The 19,132-nt window shown below is 37.2% G+C and overlaps 1 protein-coding gene across 2 annotated transcripts in view; it reads left to right on the top strand.

The window, feature by feature from the left end:
- MCTP1 (multiple C2 and transmembrane domain containing 1) overlaps positions 1 to 19,132 on the top strand; it is a 1,073,276-nt gene that overhangs the window by 684,423 nt on the left and 369,721 nt on the right. The window lies entirely within an intron of this gene.

The raw sequence follows: 19,132 nt of genomic DNA, 5'->3' as shown, positions 1-19,132 counted from the left end.
CATTAGCTAATGCCTTGTAATATTTGTTTGTTTTTGTTTCTCGTGCGTCAAAAGTAAGACATGTTCATTATAAATTCAAACCAAAAAAGATTATATAGAGTAAAAATTTCCTTTTCCCTCTTGCATTTTAGTTCTACCACCCACAGCTTAGGACCGCTGGTAGTTTGTTGAGTATCCTTCCTGATTGTGAGGGGGGTTGGGGTTGGTTTCTTTTTTAAAGTATTGCATTGTATCATGATGCATATATAGTTTTACAATTTGGTTTTCTAAGAAAATGCTATAGCATTCTGGAAATCTTTCCATTTCTTGCCATACAAAGCTGGCTTTTCATTTTTCATAGGTTTCGTTTCATTTTATATATGTTATATTGATATTGAAAATATTCCATGTACTGGACTTCCCAGGTGGTACAGTGGATAGGAATCTGCCTGCCAGTGCAGGGATCACGGGTTTGATTCCTTGTCCGGGAAGAGTGCACATGCCGCACACCACTGAAGTTCATGTGCCACAACTCCTGAGCCCCCGCACTCGAGCCTGTGAGCTCCAGCTGCTGAGCCCATGCGCTAGTACTACCAGAGCCCGTGCACCTGGGGCCTGTGCTCCACAACAAGAGAAGCTATCAATGGCAAGCCTGTGCTTGGCAACAAAGGGCAGCCCCCACTCTTAGCAGCTAGAGAAACCCCACATGCAGCAAAGAAGACCCAGTGCAATCAAAAATAAGTAAATCAATAAGTTTTAAAAAGATGTAAAAGTAAAAGATCCCATGTACTGACATCACATTATATATTCAGTTGGCCCAGGAATAGTCCCACCTTATACCTTTCATCTCAGTATTTCATCAGTTTAGCTTTTGTCTCAGAGTTTTCATTTTTGAATGAAGCCTTATTTGATAGTTATGCGTAAATAAACCTGGATAGGTTTTGATAGACCTGCACCTTCCTTGTTTCCATCCTGGCGTGTCCTCATATTTGAGACACCAGTACAGTGAACAGAATTCTCACTGTAACATATGGTTAAATTGGCCACTTCCCATTTCTCTTTTCCAGTGCCTTTCCAGAAGTAATATGAGCTAGCACATCTTTTTCAAGGAGAGCAGGAAGGGTGCTTTCTGATAAAGTAAATGCTCTCCAGCAGTTAGATCAGCTAGCTCCTTTGGAGCTCAGGGGGTGGTGGTGGCAGAATGCTCCGGGCTGCCAGCTCTGCTGGCCACTTGATGCAAAACCAGTTGTGCTGAGCCTGTGCTTTGGCCTGTGGATTGCACATTTCTCATCCTTTATTCAGTTTTACCATAGAATGAATACAATACCAGCTTTATATTGCTATAAGGATTTTATTATGTATCATATGATATAAATCTACAACTGTTTGTTTATTGTTGGATAACACATTTTTTATTTTGTAACAACGATTTTTGGTGACAGTGATTTTGTAACAATGAATTTTGGTGACAGAGCTTTAGGAGGGGGTAGAGAAAGAAAATAACTGTGAACATTCATTGGTTAGTAGTACTAAATTTCATTTGACTTGCCAACAAGAATTAAATGTGTAACCCACACTATGGAGGCTGTAGTCATATCACAGACCACATGAAAACAAGAAGACACAGAAGCATCAGCATCTATTGCACAGTCTTATTTTCATGCTGTGAAAATAAGCATGAAAAATTTGCCTGCCAGTGCAGGGGACACGGGTTTGATCCCTTGTCCGAAGAGTGCACAGGCAAAGTCTTATTTTCATGCCCTGAAAAATAAAATAATTTCACCGTGCCTGAAAATATGACTTTTTCATAATTGACGCTTCGCTGCAGAAGGTACATTTGTGTACCACTCTGTGTCAATGTAGGAGATGTAGGTTTGATCCCTGGTCTAGGAAGATGAGCAAGAAAGCCTGCGCACCTCGACTGTTGAGCCTGTGCTCCACAACAAGAGGAGCGACCACGACGAGAACCCTGCCTCCCGCAACTAGGAAAAAGCCCACACAGCAGTGGAGAACAAGCACAGCTTAAATAAATGATAATAATAGTAAATTCTGTATGCCAATGCAGGAGCCACTGGAGATGCAAGTTCAATCCCTGGCTCGGGACAATCCCCTGGAGAAGGAAGTGGCACCCCACTCCAGTATTTTTGCCTGAGAAATCCCATGGACAGAGGAGCCTGGGAGGCTATATCCATGGGGTTGCAAAGAATTGGACATGACTAAGCGACTGAGCTTTTCATTTCATGCAAAGATGAGCTCGATAAAGGACAGAAATGGTAAGGACCTAACAGAAGCAGAAGATATTAAGAAGAGATGGCAAGAATACACAGAAGAACTGTACAAAAAGATCTTCATGACTCAGATAATCACGATGGTGTGATCACTGACCTGGAGCCAGACATCTTGGAATGTGAGGTCAAGTGGGCCTTAGAAAGCATCACTATGAACAAAGCTAGTGGAGGTGATGGAATTCCAGTTGAGCTATTTCAAATCCTGAAAGATGATGCTGTGAAAGTGCTGCACTCAATATGCCAGCAAATTTGGAAAACTCAGCAGTGGCCACAGGACTGCAAAAGGTCAGTTTTCATTCCAATCCCAAAGAAAGGCAATGCCAAAGAATGCTCCAACTACCGCACAATTGCATTCATCTCACACGCTAGTAAAGTAATGCTCAAAATTCTCCAAGCCAGGCTTCAGCAATATGTGAACCGTGAACTTCCTGATGTTCAAGCTGGTTTTAGAAAAGGCAGAGGAACCAGAGATCAAATTGCCAACATCTGCTGGATCATGGAAAAAGCAAGAGAGTTCCAGAAAAACATCTATTTCTGCTTTATTGACTATGCCAAAGCCTTTGACTGTGTGGATCACAATCAACTGTGGAAAATTCTGAAAGAGATGGGAATACCAGACCACCTGATCTGCCTCTTGAGAAATCTGTATGCAGAAATCTGTATGCAGGTCAGGAAGCAACAGTTAGAACTGGACATGGAACAACAGACTGGTTCCAAGTAGGAAAAGGAGTACGGCAAGGCTGTATATTGTCGCCCTGTTTATTTAACTTATATGCAGAGTACATCATGAGAAACACTGGTCTGGAAGAAACACAAGCTGGAATCCAGATTGCCGGGAGAAATATCAATAACCTCAGATATGCAGATGACACCACCCTTATGGCAGAAAGTGAAGAGGAACTCAAAAGCCTCTTGATGAAAGTGAAAGAGGAGAGTGAAAAAGTTGGCTTAAAGCTCAACATTCAGAAAATGAAAATCGTGGTATCCGGTCCCACCACTTCATGGGAAATAGATGGGGAAACAGTGGAAACAGTGTCAGACTTTATTTTTCTGGGCTCCAAAATCACTGAAGATGGTGACTGCAGCCATGAAATTAAAAGATGCTTACTCCTTGGAAGGAAAGTTATGACCAACCTAAATAACATATTCAAAAGCAGAGACATTACTTTGCCAACAAAGGTCCGTCTAGTCAAGGCTATGGTTTTTCCTGTGGTCATGTATGGATGTGAGAGTTGGACTGTGAAGAAGGCTGAGCGCCGAAGAATTGATGCTTTTGAACTGTGGTGTCGGAGAAGAGTCTTGAGAGTCCCTTGGACTGCAAGGAGATCTAGCCGGTCCATTCTGAAGGAGATCAGCCCTGGGATTTCTTTGGAAGGAATGATGCTAAAGCTGAAACTCCAGTACTTTGGCTACCTCATGCGAAGAGTTGACTCATTGGAAAAGACTCTGATGCTGGGAGGGATTGGGGGCAGGAGGAGAAGGGGACGACAGAGGATGAGATAGCTGGATGGCATCACCGACTCGATGGATATGAGTTTGAGTGAACTCCAGGAGTTGGTGATGGACAGGGAGGCCTGGTGTGCTGCGATTCATGGGGTCGCAGAGTCGGACATGACGAGCGACTGATCTGATCTAAGCGACTGAGCACACACACACAATGAAACATGACTTTTCATTCAGATCAAGTGACTGTACTAAATTAATTTCGCTCATATTCAGTTTCAGGTTTTCTTGTGCATGTATGAAAAGTGAAACAGTAACGTTAATATATTGTCTCTGTTAAAAGAACTTTACCAGCTCTTAGACGATGCAGTTTTACTTCAGTATCATTGTATATTTCTAGTAAAAAGATCAATTCCAGTAATGGTTCAAGTTTCTTGTCTAACACATGGGATCAAAGTAAAGCATTCAGAAGTTCATTCTGTAAAATGTGAAACACTTGATATTGTGAAGTGAAAGTGAAGTCGGTCAGTTGTGTTTGACTCTTTGCGATCCCATGGACTGTAGCCTACCAGGCTCCTCCCTCCATGGGATTCTCCAGGCAAGAGTACTGGAGTGGGTTGTGATATTGTGTGAATTGTGAAATTTTGAATACTATTGTAAATTGAATCACAAACTGCAACATACATGGTAAAATTCTTGGTCTTGGTGATGTAAAAAATATTCTGAAGTAGAATATAACATCATAAAATATTTTGAATAAATTTAGAGCGTACAGAGAGTAAGTATACTCAGAATATGTTGTACATATTTGTGTAATTCATAATTTCCTCTAAGAGTTTATAAAATCTACCAATCTAAATAGAAGATATATTCTCAAAAAGTATAAATATTCTTATACATGCACAAAATAACCAGCCTGTAAATTTTTATAGTTAGGTTGATGCTGATAAAAATAATAAGCGTGGTTGTATATATTTTTTCTATTTGGATTTTAGAAACTTTTGAGACTTTGAAGAGTAAATTTATAAATCAATGAAAGTTCCTACCATGGCATGGTAGGAACTTAAATACTTTTGTCAAAATGTTCTCTAAATTTTGGTTGCAGTTTCCAGCAAAATCTAATGGGAATATTTAGTCAAAGCATTTAACAAATGGAAGTCAAAAAATTCAATTTATGTGAAGATTTTAGGGAATTGCAGTTATTGAACCCAGAGCTTGTAAACAGGAGGATTTTGAACCAGTTCCCCCTGAAATCAAGGGGAAAACTGAACAAATTAATTTATAAGAACTCAAATGATGTATAAAATATAACTGTGAAATTCTATAATTGTGTTTTGAAATACATACACTTATGGGGAGAAATATTTTGATGGAGCTCATATTTTTAATTAAATAAGTATATATTTTGGTTCAGAATGAAGTTAACCTGGAAAAACCTGCAAGTTTGCAGTATCTAAATCAAGTAAAACATTGAAAATAAGCATACGTATTTGTTTGATGGATTTGTGTTTTTAGCTTATTGGTCAAAAAAGGCAGTTTGCATAGAGGCAAAAAACTGTAAAAATAATTTGGCTAAAATATTTGTGTATTTCATTATTACAAATTAAAATTGGCAATGTTTTTCACTAGTGAATTTGCTCTGAACTTAATATTATTTACCAGTAGATTTGCACCTGAAAAAATGTATACAGAAAAGTCACTTGGCAATGTCAACAATTTAAAATTTACTAGCCACAAAATGTACCTTGGAATGTTATAAAAATAATACGATCATTTTTAAAAATACATTCTTTAGAAAACTAAGTGTGAGGGATAGATACAACTAAGAAATTGATTAAAATATATGTAATGTACTAACAACCATCTGTTTTTGTATTTTTGATGTCAATATAAAGATTTTTTACATCAGTAGACAAAGATATCAGAATTTTTAAAAAGAGTTTGAATATAATTTTGTGTAGGTCCACATATATTATAAAGCCACTTACTTGATTTGTGAGTATACATCTCAAAAATTATATAATTTTATTTATTTTAGTACCCTTTTTATTCCAAAAAATTCCTAGTTTAGATGATAAATTATATATGCTTCATCCCCTCCTTCCTAAATCCCATTTCCCCTTTCCCAAATGATTGCTTTATGTTTATTATGCTGCTGCTGTTGCTAAGTCGTTTCAGTCATGTCTGACTCTGTGTGACCCCATAGACGGCAGCCCACCAGGCCCCGCCGTCCCTGGGATTCTCCAGGCAAGAACACTGGAGTGGGTTGCCATTTCCTCCTCCAATGCAGGAAAGTGAAAAGTGAAAGTGAAGTCGCTCAGTCGTGTCTGACTCTTAGTGACCCCATGGACTGCCGCCCACCAGGCTCCTCCGTCCATGGGATTTTCCAGGCAAGAGTACTGGAGTGAGGTGCCATTGCCTTCTCCCTATGTTTATTATACATGACTGTAATTCTTACACTTAAAATTCATTACTTCTAAAATGAACACTCCGTTTCCCCATACAAATTAAAAATTAGATCTTTCCTTTGATTTTTCTCTATTGCTTAAGTGTATGGTTTATCTCCCAGTCACTTAGAGTTGAAATTTTGCTGTGAACACTGATTTCTTTCTCACCTTTACAAAGATCATTCTGGTGGGAGGATAGAAAATGTGTTAAGAGATGATGCAGAAAATAGGGAGACACTTTAGCAAACTGCTGTATTAATCCAGCTGATGGAGTTTGAATTTCCCAGGCGAATATGAGAACTGGATTGAATGTGACAAATATGAAGGAAGACAAATCACCTAGCAGTGTAATTCGTGAAAGAGCATTAGAATGTGGGGGATGACTCCCACGCTTCTGAGTTGAGTACCTAGGCTGATAGTGATGCTGTTAACTACTATAGGGACCTCGAGAAATGAAGACATCTCAGAGGGAAGATAATAGAACTTTTGGGGGCATATTGAGTTTGAGGTACCCATGCAATATCCAAGGGAGTTATCCAGTGTGGAGTTGGACACTTCAAACGGGAGCTCCAAACACAAGCGGTAGTGGGAGACATGGACGCGGATGAAATTGTTCAGTCAGAGGTCCAAGGGAAAGAGACAGAAAAGGGGACTGGTGAAGGAAACTGAGCTGTGGTGTCTGAGACCGATCTGGGGGAGAAACTGCCCCAAGAGCGCTTCCTCTGGGGAAGGAGGGGCCTAGGAATGTGGGGTGTAGCAGATTGGAGAGAAGACTTACACTTGGCAACTTTGAGGTTCTATAACTATAGGAAGAATTCAGGCCCAGTTTAGGAAATGTTCCCAGAAATATTTCACCGTTTGAAATTTTTAGATTTTAAGTTTAATAAATTAAGCTTCAAAGATGTAATCATTTATGTATAGCTTTACAGGTAACATTTATTCTATTACTCCTCTACAAACTTACTATCAATATTCATTTTTACTCTGAACTTTTTGAAGTTTCACATTGTGTGTACAGGACATGTTGATTGGAATAGAGTGGATTTTTTTTAACATCTTGTAAAGAACATCAGTTTTATGGTACTTTTTTGGTGGTCTAATGGTTAAGACTCTGTGCATCCAGTGTAGGAGGTGTGGGTTTGATCCCTAGCGGGGCAACAACTAAGATCCCACATGCCACACAGCATGGCCAAACGTTTAAAAAAAGATTTGGAAAAAAAAAAAAAGGGAACATCAGTTTTATTGTAATTTCACACAAAGAACTATTCTAGAAATTTGACTTTGAAGTTGAGTCAATCTAAAGCAATTTTTAAAATCTATTTAGCCTTCATTCTTAGGATCTATTTCTCAAGGGTTTCTATGCATAAAATTTTAATGTTTTTGCATTTTATTTTTACTTATTAGTTCTTACTTTTCAAAGAATGTGTTCTGTTATCTTTAGACTTTATTTAGTAATTAAATTACCTAATTTAAGTAGAGTTCTTTCTGCAATCCATACCTCCACATTGCCTCTTATATGCTCGTTTTGGTCCCTCTGTTTTGGTGTATGATTCGTCTTTTAGTAGAAAAATACTAGGTTCTTTCATCACAATTACAGTCATTGGTCTGATAATCCTATGAGTCAATCTACACGAAACAAGAAGCGCATATCAAACTCCTGGCAGGTTTAGTTAAAATTAAAATGCATGCTCAACTGTAGAGATTGTCAAGTGTGGAAATAATATTTGTCCAGCTGGACAGCTTTCTTTTGTAGTTGCTAAATGAAAGTTGAGATTCTGTCTGCTCCTTGAAAGCTTTTGTGTCATGAAGGTAATTTGGACTGTTTGTGGTTTGACAGGGATTATTAAAATCAGATGAAGTGAAGGGAAGCAAGTGTGAGAAAGCAAAATTGACACTGACACTCTCTATTATTTGCAGCTTGGATCATGATGACTATGTTGATATGATAGATTCACTGTTGAGATATGTTAAGCAGCAAATAAAGTAAAAATCAAGTATAGTGATGGCTTCTCAGATTTAACATGAAGAAATCCAATATTTACTTTCACTGATTGCATTTTAAATAGATTTTCAGGTCATTTCATGCGAATTTGTTTATAACCAACAACACATTATCCGTCTATTGAACTGTAGAATTAGAAAGTATACTGCAAAGGCAGTATAACAGAAAATTAAATATTAAAGACGTAGATCACATGATTAAAATAATAGAATTTTAAAACTAGAAGGGTCCTTACAGATCACTTTTATCTAATTTCCTTTTTTGGTAGATGGAAACTAGAAAGACTTTTAAGGTATCACATTTAAATGTTATTTGAAAACATAAATGAATGTAAAATCCTCATTTTTCACCACAAATATATTTTATCTTTTCACAGTATTTTAAAAAATGATTTGAGTTGATAAAATTCATTCCAAAATAGTGTAATCCACAATTGTAGATAACTTTTTTCTGTTTAAAGATAATACACAAATTAAGTTATTATGGTTATAATATGTATCATCTACATTGATGGAGTAAATGCCTTCCATAAACATATTTTTCTGAAAGCATTATTTGTAGAAGGAGTTATAGCAAAAAGCTATTTCATGGTGTTAACCAAAGACAGTTAGAAAAATATAGCTAAATTTGATGAAATTGTTGTTGTTTAGTTAGTAAGTAGTGTCCGACTCTTTTGCAATCGCATGGACTATAGTCCCCTAGACTCTTCTATCTATGGGATTTCCCAGGCAAGAATACGGGAATGGGTTGCCATTTCCTCCTCCAGAGGATTTTCCTGACCTAGGAATCAAACTATAGTTATACATATTTATGTGTATGTACCCACACCCCTGCTGCTGCTGCTGCTGCTAAGTTGCTTCAGTCGTGTCCGACTCTGTGCGACCCCAGGGACGGCAGCCCACCAGGCTCCCCTGTCCCTGGGATTCTCCAGGCAAGAACACTGGAGTGGGTTGCCATTTCCTTCTCCAATGCATGAAAGTGAAAAGTGAAAGTGAAGTCGCTCAGTCGTGTCCGACTCTTAGCGACCTCATGGACTGCAGCCTACCAGGCTCCTCCGTCCATGGGATTCTCCAGGCAATAGTACTGGAGTGAGTTGCCATTGCCTTCTCCTACATACACATAAATATATATAACTAAAATCTTCAATGGTATTTAGGCAAGGTAGTGAATGGATCTGAATTGGTTTGTAACGTGAGAAGTCTAATGCCCGTATGCACTGTAGATATCATCCTGGTGATAGTTCTAACTTTGACTACCTGGAGTTCGCACAGTTAAAGTCTGCCCCCATTTCAGACATGAACAGGTGAGGTCTGCACTGGATTTACCTACTCTTCCTGGCTGATAGAAATTCAGGGACTCCCACAGGTTCAGTAATTAATTTGAGTGACTTACAGAACTCAGGAAGTACCGTACTTATGATTACAGTTTTATTAAAAAGGATAAAAGTCAATAATAGCCAAATGGAAGAGATGCATAGGATGAGGTAATGAAGAGGGTAGGAGCAGCAAAAACCAAATACGAATTTCTTATTATACCCCAAGATGTGAGTTTGGAGACCAGATAGTGTTCCAGATTTAGGACGCTGGTACAGAAAGAAGGCAAAGTTACATTTAAAAGCAGTGGTGACCATTTAAGATATTAGCAAGAGAAAGGGTCAAAGCACTTGATGACCATTTAAAATAGAGGTCAGCAAACATTTTCTATTAAAGGCCAGATAGTAAATATTTTTTAGGGTTTGTGGATGACATATGGCCACCCTAGCATATTCTTTTTTTGGTTTTAATTTTTACAACATGTTAGAAATATAAAAGCCAGTCTCAGCTTTCAGGCCATAGGAAAGACAGACCATGCCATAGTTTTCTGACACAATACTAGGCATGGGAGAGGGAGATTAGATAGGTGGTAACCCTATAACATAGGAAGAAAAGTCATTTTAAGGGAAAGACTTTGAATTAAATTTTGGACCTATTGAGTTTGAGAGATTTTGAATCAGCAAAATGCATTGTTTAGTTTAAGTACTTGGAAATGTGTGTGACCATTTTGGAGAGTTAGCGACATACACTTGAAATTTTCACCATCAAGATAACAGATGAAAGAGGTTATGAAAAGCATGCCGAGTAAGAAGATAACCGGTAATTCCAACATGAGATGGATAAGAGAAGCGTAAGACAAAGTTCTGTATTCCTCTTTCCAGTTCAGGCAAGGGAAATAAGAAGAGTTGAGAAGACTATAAAAGGAAACTAACAGGAGATTTTTGAGGTATGAGGAGAAAAATCCAATGAACAAAAATAAAACAAAATTGCTTAAATTAAAATAAATCTACAACAGTTAAATTACATAAAAAGAGGTAATTGCTTTGAATGAAAATGCTCAAGCAAAGTGTTTAGAATGAGAAGCAGGTCTAGAGAGAAACCTGTGGTGAATATCAGTGTTCAATGTCAGAGATGAGAGAGGAGCCAATCAAGATGTTTATTTGTTTAAATAAAAACTACTCTTGTTAATTTATACAAACAAAAAGAAGTGGCTGTTGGGCACTTAAGCAGGGAATGGATTTATCGTGTGTATCTCACAGAACCAAAAAGAAACTGTTTGAGCAATCAGTGAGTCAGAGGAGAAAAGGAACTGGGCAATTACAGGGGCCTCGGCCAAAAGAATCCATTTACCTATGTACCCTCTCTTGGGAGGCTGGAAGTAATGTGATTGGTTTACTACCAGTGATTCCCTGTTCCTGCCTTCATTCCAGATATCATAATTCATTTAGTATGCACCTGATGGTTCAGCTTGCGTCAGATTTCTATCCCTGAATCAATCAGTTATGACCAGGAAAGCTGGGTCCTCTAGCATAGAAATGCACCGTCATTGTATATCTGATAGTATATATGAGATAAAAAACAGAAATGTGAGCTGGCCAGCTACAGAAGTGAGGACTCCTTCGAGGAGCCTCTGAATAAACGGTGTAAGAGACTAGAAGGGAACTGCTAAGTCGCTTCAGTCGTGTCCGACTCTGTGTGACCCCATAGACGGCAGCCCACGAGGCTTCCCCGTCCCTGGGATTCTCCAGGCAAGAACACTGGAGTGGGTTACCATTTCCTTCTCCAATGCATGAAAGTGAAAAGTGAAAGGGAAGTCTCTCAGTCGTGTCCGACTGTAGCGACCCCATGGACTGCAGCCTACCAGGCTCCTCCATCCATGGGATTTTCCAGGCAAAAGTACTGGAGTGGGGTGCCATTGCCTTCTCTGAGAAGGGAACTAGGAAGGCATAATACTTAGGAAAATTGACAAGAGAGAAGACAACTTTAAGAAAGAATAGCTGTCAGTACCAAGGAGTGCAGAGACTGAGTAAGATAGGGACTGAAAAATATTTTGTCAATTTCCGTATAAAGCCAGAAGCAGAAACCAGATTGCTCTGGGTCAAGAAGTGAGGGATAAAAACATAAGATTAAGAAATATGGGCTGCTATTTTGAGATGTCAGGCTATAAAAGGAAGGGGATATAAGGAGGGTTTTGTTGGTTTGAAACTTGAACATGTTTACAGTCAGCTGAAAGCAATATTGATGATGGTAGGAGTAGTTGATGGTAATTGATGGTGCAAAGCCCCAAAAGTGTTAAAAGGGTATTTTAATGGATGAGTTTATTTATCAGATTGATTTAATTAATTATATTACCAAAATTTAAGTGAGTAGTATCACATTAATTTAACTAATCAATAATATTAACAGTTTAGGATAAATTCTTCAATTTCTAACTTGTTTAGAAGCATCCACTTCAATACAAAATGCATGCTAAGTTCAAAGCATTCTTGCATAATTATTAAAATAGTTTCTTAAAAATATAATTTGACATCTCATAAATTGCTTATTATCTCCATTTGCTATATAACATGCCTGCTTTTTTAAAAGTGCTTCAATAACTTAAACTTTCTAAGGCAGATGTACTGTTTTCCAAATTACTAAGGTTTTACTGTACTTGAAAATTCATAAGTTAATCATAACCCCATAATTTGTGACATTATTTAGTTCTAATCGCAAAATATATAATTTTATGACTTTTAAATCATGTGAAATATGAATTCTAAGCTACAAAAATTGCTTAAATTAAATTCATTTTCAATTATCTTGATTTTACTGTAGTATTAAAGCAAGAGATGCTTAGGATTGCATGTTGAAAATTATAGAGTTCTTAAAATGAAAATATTTTCTGGAAAGAGAGGTGCACTGAAAAATAAAGCAATGTCAATTTGGTGAGTAAAACATATGACAATTAATTCTGTTTGCTTGTCAAGTTACAATAGTGTATTCTGACTGATCCTGTCAATTTCTACTTCATACATACACATACATAAATTACTAATAGAGGAGTTACAATGAAGTATTTTATATATTTTATCAAAGGGGATTTTAATAGCTGTAATATGTTAATATGAGTACTTACTGGATGTATATCAATATTCTAGCTCATATAATTATGATAATCAGAACTTCCACAATAATTAGTAGAAAGCACAGCAGTCTGGGGAAAAGCTATATATAGCTGAGAGTTGCAAAAATAAATTGAAGAAGATAACAAGTTCATTTTTTCCTGTTATAAGACTTTAATGTATAAGGTATTTGAAATGATTATCAGCAAAAGGAGATCCATTTGAGTTGTTTCTCAGTCTTTGGGGAGGCCAAAACAGTAAAATTTCAACTCTCAATAATTGATGAAAAGAAATACATTTTTGGCAACTCTGAAATATCATAGGGAAAGATCTAGCCTTAAGAAAATAGAAAAAAAAAATTGGAAATTACATAGGCTTCATAATGAATGAAATTTATAATTGTTCTATGGAAAGCTGTTAAATATATATGGCAAGTCAACATGTGTAAGATAAAAAGGTATGATTTTATACAGAGAGTTTAAAACATTGTGAATTAATGACAGCCTTCGAAGCAGTCTGAATCCCAGCTTTGCCACTTCCTATATAAGTGATCTCAGGCAAGTCACCAACCTCTCTGTGCCCCAGTTTCTACATCTTTATTATATAGATTATAATAGAACCTGGGCTTCCCTGATGGCTCAGTGGTAAAGAATCTTCCTTCCAGTGCAGAAGATGTGAGTTCAATCCCTGGGTCGCGATATAGGGAGTGCCCTGGAGAAGGAAATGGCAACCCATTCAGTATTCTTGCCTGGGAAATCCCATGGACAGAGGAGCCTTTATAGTCCATGAGGTTGCAATAGAGTTCAATACGACTTAGTGACCAAACAGCAAGTATAATATTACCTGTTACATGGGATTAAAGTCTTAGTCACTCATTCGTGTCTGACTCTTTGTGACCCCCATAGACTGTAGACTGTCAGGCTCCTCTGTCCATGGGGATTCTCCAGGCAAGAATACTGAAGTGGGTTGCCATTTCCTTCTCCAAGGGATCTTCCTGACCCAGGGATCAAACCCAGGTCTCCTGCATTGCAAGGAGACTCCTTACTGTCTGAGCCACCCAGGGAAGTCACATAGGATTAAGACAAGAATTAAATGAGTAATTAGGACAGTGCATGGCCCATATAAATGCTACGTAAGTTAGTTGTTATTATCTTTAATATATTTAGTCATTATACCTTTAATCCATGTCCCAATAAATGAGTTCACTGAACTACATAAAATTGTCAAGATTTAGTAAAAGTTAAAATTTTAATTATATAATGTTGGCAGTATTTTGTAAATGATACAGGAAGACTACTTTCTGACTAGATAAGAATGGAAAAGTGAAAATGAACAAGACCAGAAGAAAAGGCTGGTTCAGATTTAAGGATGATGGCCTGGTCAAAGTTTATTTTCACTTTGCTTCTTTATCAAATGAGCAAATTTAAGCCAAACAAGAATATAGTATAATAGAAAAAATACCAAGGATACATGATGGCCATAAAGATATGATCCCTAATGTCTCCTTTTTCCTTGTGGAGGCATAACGCCCATAAGTCAGTTGGTCTCAGATATCTTTTGTTGTGTAAAGACTGTGTCAGTTCAGATGAACCCAGAAACGGGCTGATTGCTTTTTTAGAATATTTTAGGGAGCTGCAGGTTCTGAAATGGAACATTGGTACAGGGCATCTGCCTGTTACGGTGAAAGAAGGTCTTGCTGCTCACATTTCCTTTTTTCACATAATATTTCTTGCTAAGTTATAAATTCTGCTTTAGCTTTTCATGTAGTAGTCCTGGGGAAAGGGAAGAATTAAAACTAGCTCTGAGAGTCTGGGATACAGAAAAAAATGACGGTATTGATGAATGAATGAAATAGTCCATGGGAAGAGTTAATTTGAGGGGTTCAGAAATATATCCTTATCCTACCATTTTTTAGAATACAGCAAATTTATGGCTGGAAGAAACCTCAGAGCCTAATAAATCCATTTACCTCATTTTATGAATGAGGAGCCTAAACTCCATCCCTCTGGAAAGACTTAATGATTCACCCAAAGTCACAGAGGCATTGGCTGACCAGGATCAGAAGTCAAGTCTATTGATTCCTTGTCAGTGATGTTTAGAGTTAAATGGTGTTTTATTACAGAACAACATTTTCAAACGTGTTGTTATATGTGGTACATATAATTATTTTTAATTGATCAAGATATCGCACTTCCTTACTGTGCTATTTAACTGTGTTTGTTTTAGGCTAGATCATAATATTGAATGGTAAGGCTTCACGTGAGCTAGAGCAGGTGGATATACTAACTCCACAGTCTGTCCGTAGAAACGAAAGCCATGTGACTCTGCTCCCTGGGGTTTCTCACAAGAGAAGAAATCACATGATCCAGATGTTTCCTTTACTAACTAAATTTCAGTGTGAATTTCTTCCCAAGAGTTGGTTTTTCTCTTTCACTCCTTTTTGATCGTGTAGATCTTAAAGAGAATGGCAATCAGGATCTTTATTATTGAAGAAACCATAAAAGATAAAATAAGAACTCTAACCATTTTATGTGTTTAAATAAAGAAGACTCCTTAGGATAGAAAGGTATCATTTTAAAATATGTTAAAGGACAAGTGAGAGTCCAAAATTACTTTTGTGTGCTTTCTTTTGATCACAATAAGGTATTGTTAGTTTTATTGCTTTACTGTAATGTCTTCTGGCTGTGCTTATAATATTTTCATACTTTATTATAGTCACTGTTCTTAGAAATTTTTAACTCAACTGTTTTAATTTGCCTACGGCTGAAATTTGACCTACAGATATTTGGCTTAGATATAATTCATCAAACATAACTCATCTTTAAAAGGCAATAATTAATATTATATCAGGTGCTAATACTTGTTTGAAATATTAGACTTCTTTTAATCTTATACATAAAGTGATCAGAAACATTATAGGAGAATGAACATTTAAAAAGTGTTATTGAATGGAGATTTCAAAAACAAAGTTATTGTACTTTAAAAAGTTATCATCCCACCTTTAGTTAATCATAGATTAGGGTAAGAGACTTCATTCATTGTGTAAAATTACCATTGTGTCCCTAATGACAATTTGTAGGAACATAAAGTGAAAGTGAACTCGCTCAGTCAGTCGTGTCTGACTCTTTGCAGCCCCATGGACTGTAGTTTACCAGGCTCTTCCGTCCATGGGATTTTCCAGGCAAGAGTATTGGAGTGGATTGCCATTTCCTTCTCCAGGGGATCTTCCCGACCCAGGAATCAAACCTGGGCCTCCTACATTGTGGGCAGACACTTTACCGTCTGAGCCACCAGGGAAGTCTCATAAACAGAACATAACAGGAACATAAACAGAATATAAACCTATATATTGATCTATAACTTCATAACCCTTTCCTTTTTCCCCTTAGATTTTTTTTTTAAAGGTAATTCTATCTTTTTGAAGTACCACTGAAGTATTTCCCAAATTACATTGGTCCCTCAATAGTTGACCTTCCTACTGTTGAGGTAATAGTTATCTTTTACTTAGAATATAGCAGCGGGTTTTTCTACTGGCTCCCTTTCTTACCATCTTATTACTGTTCCTTGAGAGGAAGAGGCTGTTCAATCACTATCTCTCTGCTCCTTCTTGCACAGTGTCAGATGCAGTGTATGCCCACAGACTACACGTGAGGAAATGGGAAGTTTGGGGTCTTTGCTCATACTCCTTCATTGCTTGTTTCTTTCTCATCACAGTCCCGTAGTCGTCATTGCCATCCTAATAGGAAAACTTCTAAACCCAGACTTTCGAGTGTCAGCTGCCTGTGCTGTCCCTCCTGTATTTATTTCTCAAGTTGGTCCTATTCATTTAGGTTAATTTTCTCATTAGTTATAGTTTGCCCATCAAGTTTTCATTTATCCAATCGCACAGCATCTTGAGCGTTACTGCCTCTGTAAAGGTGACTCTTGGTTCTCTTGTCCTTCATCACCTTGACACCTTAGCGTACATACATCACACCTGTCTGTCTGTCGTATGACATTCTGAACCCTCCTCATTCTGGTACCGCATCATTGTTATCAGATGGCATTCCTTTCTAATGTCATTCCTTTATAAAGAAAGTCTTTGTGTATACTGATTAACTTTTCCACTGAGATTAAATAGGGAAAATCATGCAACCACGTAGATGGGAATCCTTCAGAATCCTGGTCACCAACCTCATTTGAATGATTGATGTGTTTCAGAACATTATAGTTTTACTCCAGAGCTGATTTCAGTGAAGGACAGAGCATACATATTCAATGCTGAAATCATACAAAACAAGAGATTTTCTTTTAACAAGCATTTGTAAGCACAAATACAACAAAACAATACAAAAATTTTGATGAAATGGTCATAGTCAAGAGATACTGAGCAATTAAGTAAAGTTTGAATCAGATTTTGAAAGAAATGATAATTATGAATGGCAGGAGACAAGTGTTAAGATTGGGAGATATTTCAAATGAAGACATACAGGAAATGTAAAATAAGAGATTGGATACCTCCTGAGAGCAAGACTTATTTTTTTTAACCATTTTCCTAATTATATATAAAATGATAATTACTTATTGCAAAACAAAGGAAAATGTTAAATAGGGAGAAGAAAATAAAAATCAACCATAGTCTATCCAGTTGTCTAAGGATAACCATTTTAACATTTTGACTAATATCATTTATATATTCTACAGTGTTTTATATGCAGTAGTAACCAGTTGATTTCTCAACAGACCAGCAACCTCAAGTTTTAAAAGCAAACAGGTCTGGGTTCCAACCCTCCTGCTAACACTGGGTAGGTGTGTAACATGGATCTCTTTGGGTTCCCTCCCCGTAAATGAGGATAATAACTATTTTTAGAGTTATTATGGAGATTAAGGAAGGTGACGGAGAAGGCAATGGCCCCCCACTCCAGTACTCTCACCTGGAAAATCCCATGGATGGAGGAGCCTGCAGTCCATGGGGTCGCTAAGAGTCAGACACGACTGAGTGATTTCACTTTCACTTTTCACTTTCATGCATTGGAGAAGGCAGTGGCCCCCCACTCCAGTGTTCTTGCCTGGAGAATCCCAGGGACAGGGGAGCCTGGTGGGCTGCTGTCTATGGGGTCACACAGAGTCGGACACGACTGAAGTGACTTAGCATAGCATAGCATAGCAAGGAAGGTGATGTAAATAAAGTCCCTTATACGTAGTAGACATACAGTATAGTATATCTGTACAGTAGATATACAGCAAATTATATTACTAGTTTGCTATTATTTTTAAGCTAACTTCATCACATGTTTTCTTTAGTTTTATGTGGAATCTGAAGTAATGAGTCTTTACAATATTGACAAATTGGAGCAACTCTGAACAGCATATTTATAACTTGTTTTATTACAGAGAAGCTGACTACAAACAAAATATTTACCAAGTCTGAGTTCTCTACAAGAACTTTAATCAGCTGTTCAAGTCTTTCCATTACAAAAGTGGAATTTCCTTTTCTTGGCAACACTTTTTGAATAACTCATCATCTGAAAAATTGAATTACCTAAAAAGATTTTAAAATATACAAATATAGAAACTGAATTCATTGTTAGTAATACTGACTGTTGGATTTAAAAATGACTGTTGGGGGCTTCTCAGGTGGCTCAGTGGTAAAGAATCCACCTGCCAAAGCAGGAGACCCAGGAGATGTGGGTTTGATCCTGGGTTGGGAAGATTTCCTGGAGTAGGAGATAGCAACCCACTCCAATATTCTTTCCTGGAAAATTCCATGGACAGAGGAGCTTGGTGGAATATAGTCCACGGGGTCACAAAGAGTTGGAGATGACTGAGTGACTGGACACACAAGCACACACATTCTGGTAATAGTTGAGCTACTAGGAAGACAGGAAGATATCATACTCATTGGTATATGGAAATACTGAGGTTTTGTTGTCCTAAAGCATAACTTCTGGTGGACATAGCATTATCTACCACTTAGCTTATAGTTTTGGAGATTTTTTTTTGCCTGATTTCAAATTAATGTTAATTATGGCATATTATATACCTATAATATAATTTGTTTTCAAATAAAAATTAAACCTTTTACTGCAAAATATTTTAAGATAGGAGAATCCAAGTGTATGAGGATTTTTGATATTTTAAAATGGTATATCCATGGTTATTCTGTATTGGGAACTAATTGAGTTTCAAATGATAAGTATTGTGATGCTATGGACTTTTATATTGAAATGTTTTTGTTAAATGTTTTTCTCTTAAATTCTCTGAAGAAAAATAAAAGCTTTATTCCAAAACTACTTCTCTGAAGTGCAGGATAAGAACCGATAAGAAATCTTTAGCTGTTTCATTGTATGAGAAGAAATTACTTGCATTTATTAATAATTAAATTTTCGAAGCATCTACCCTTGCTCACAGTGGTCTCTGAGGCTTCACAGGATACTCTGCAGCTCTAGGATACAATGAGAAGCGGATGCTCAGGCAGCCTCTGTTTCTTTTCCGTTTTCAAACCTTAGAGGTGTAAAAATTGGGTCACACCTCATGAAATTTAAATAACAAAACAGTCTGCCTAGATTAATAATAA

Source organism: Bos javanicus, chromosome 7 (assembly GCF_032452875.1).
Source record: "Bos javanicus breed banteng chromosome 7, ARS-OSU_banteng_1.0, whole genome shotgun sequence".
NCBI classification, from domain to species: Eukaryota; Metazoa; Chordata; class Mammalia; order Artiodactyla; family Bovidae; genus Bos; species Bos javanicus.
The sequence above is the reverse complement of the archived record's forward strand: the minus strand, read 5'-3'. Positions and strand labels throughout refer to the sequence as shown.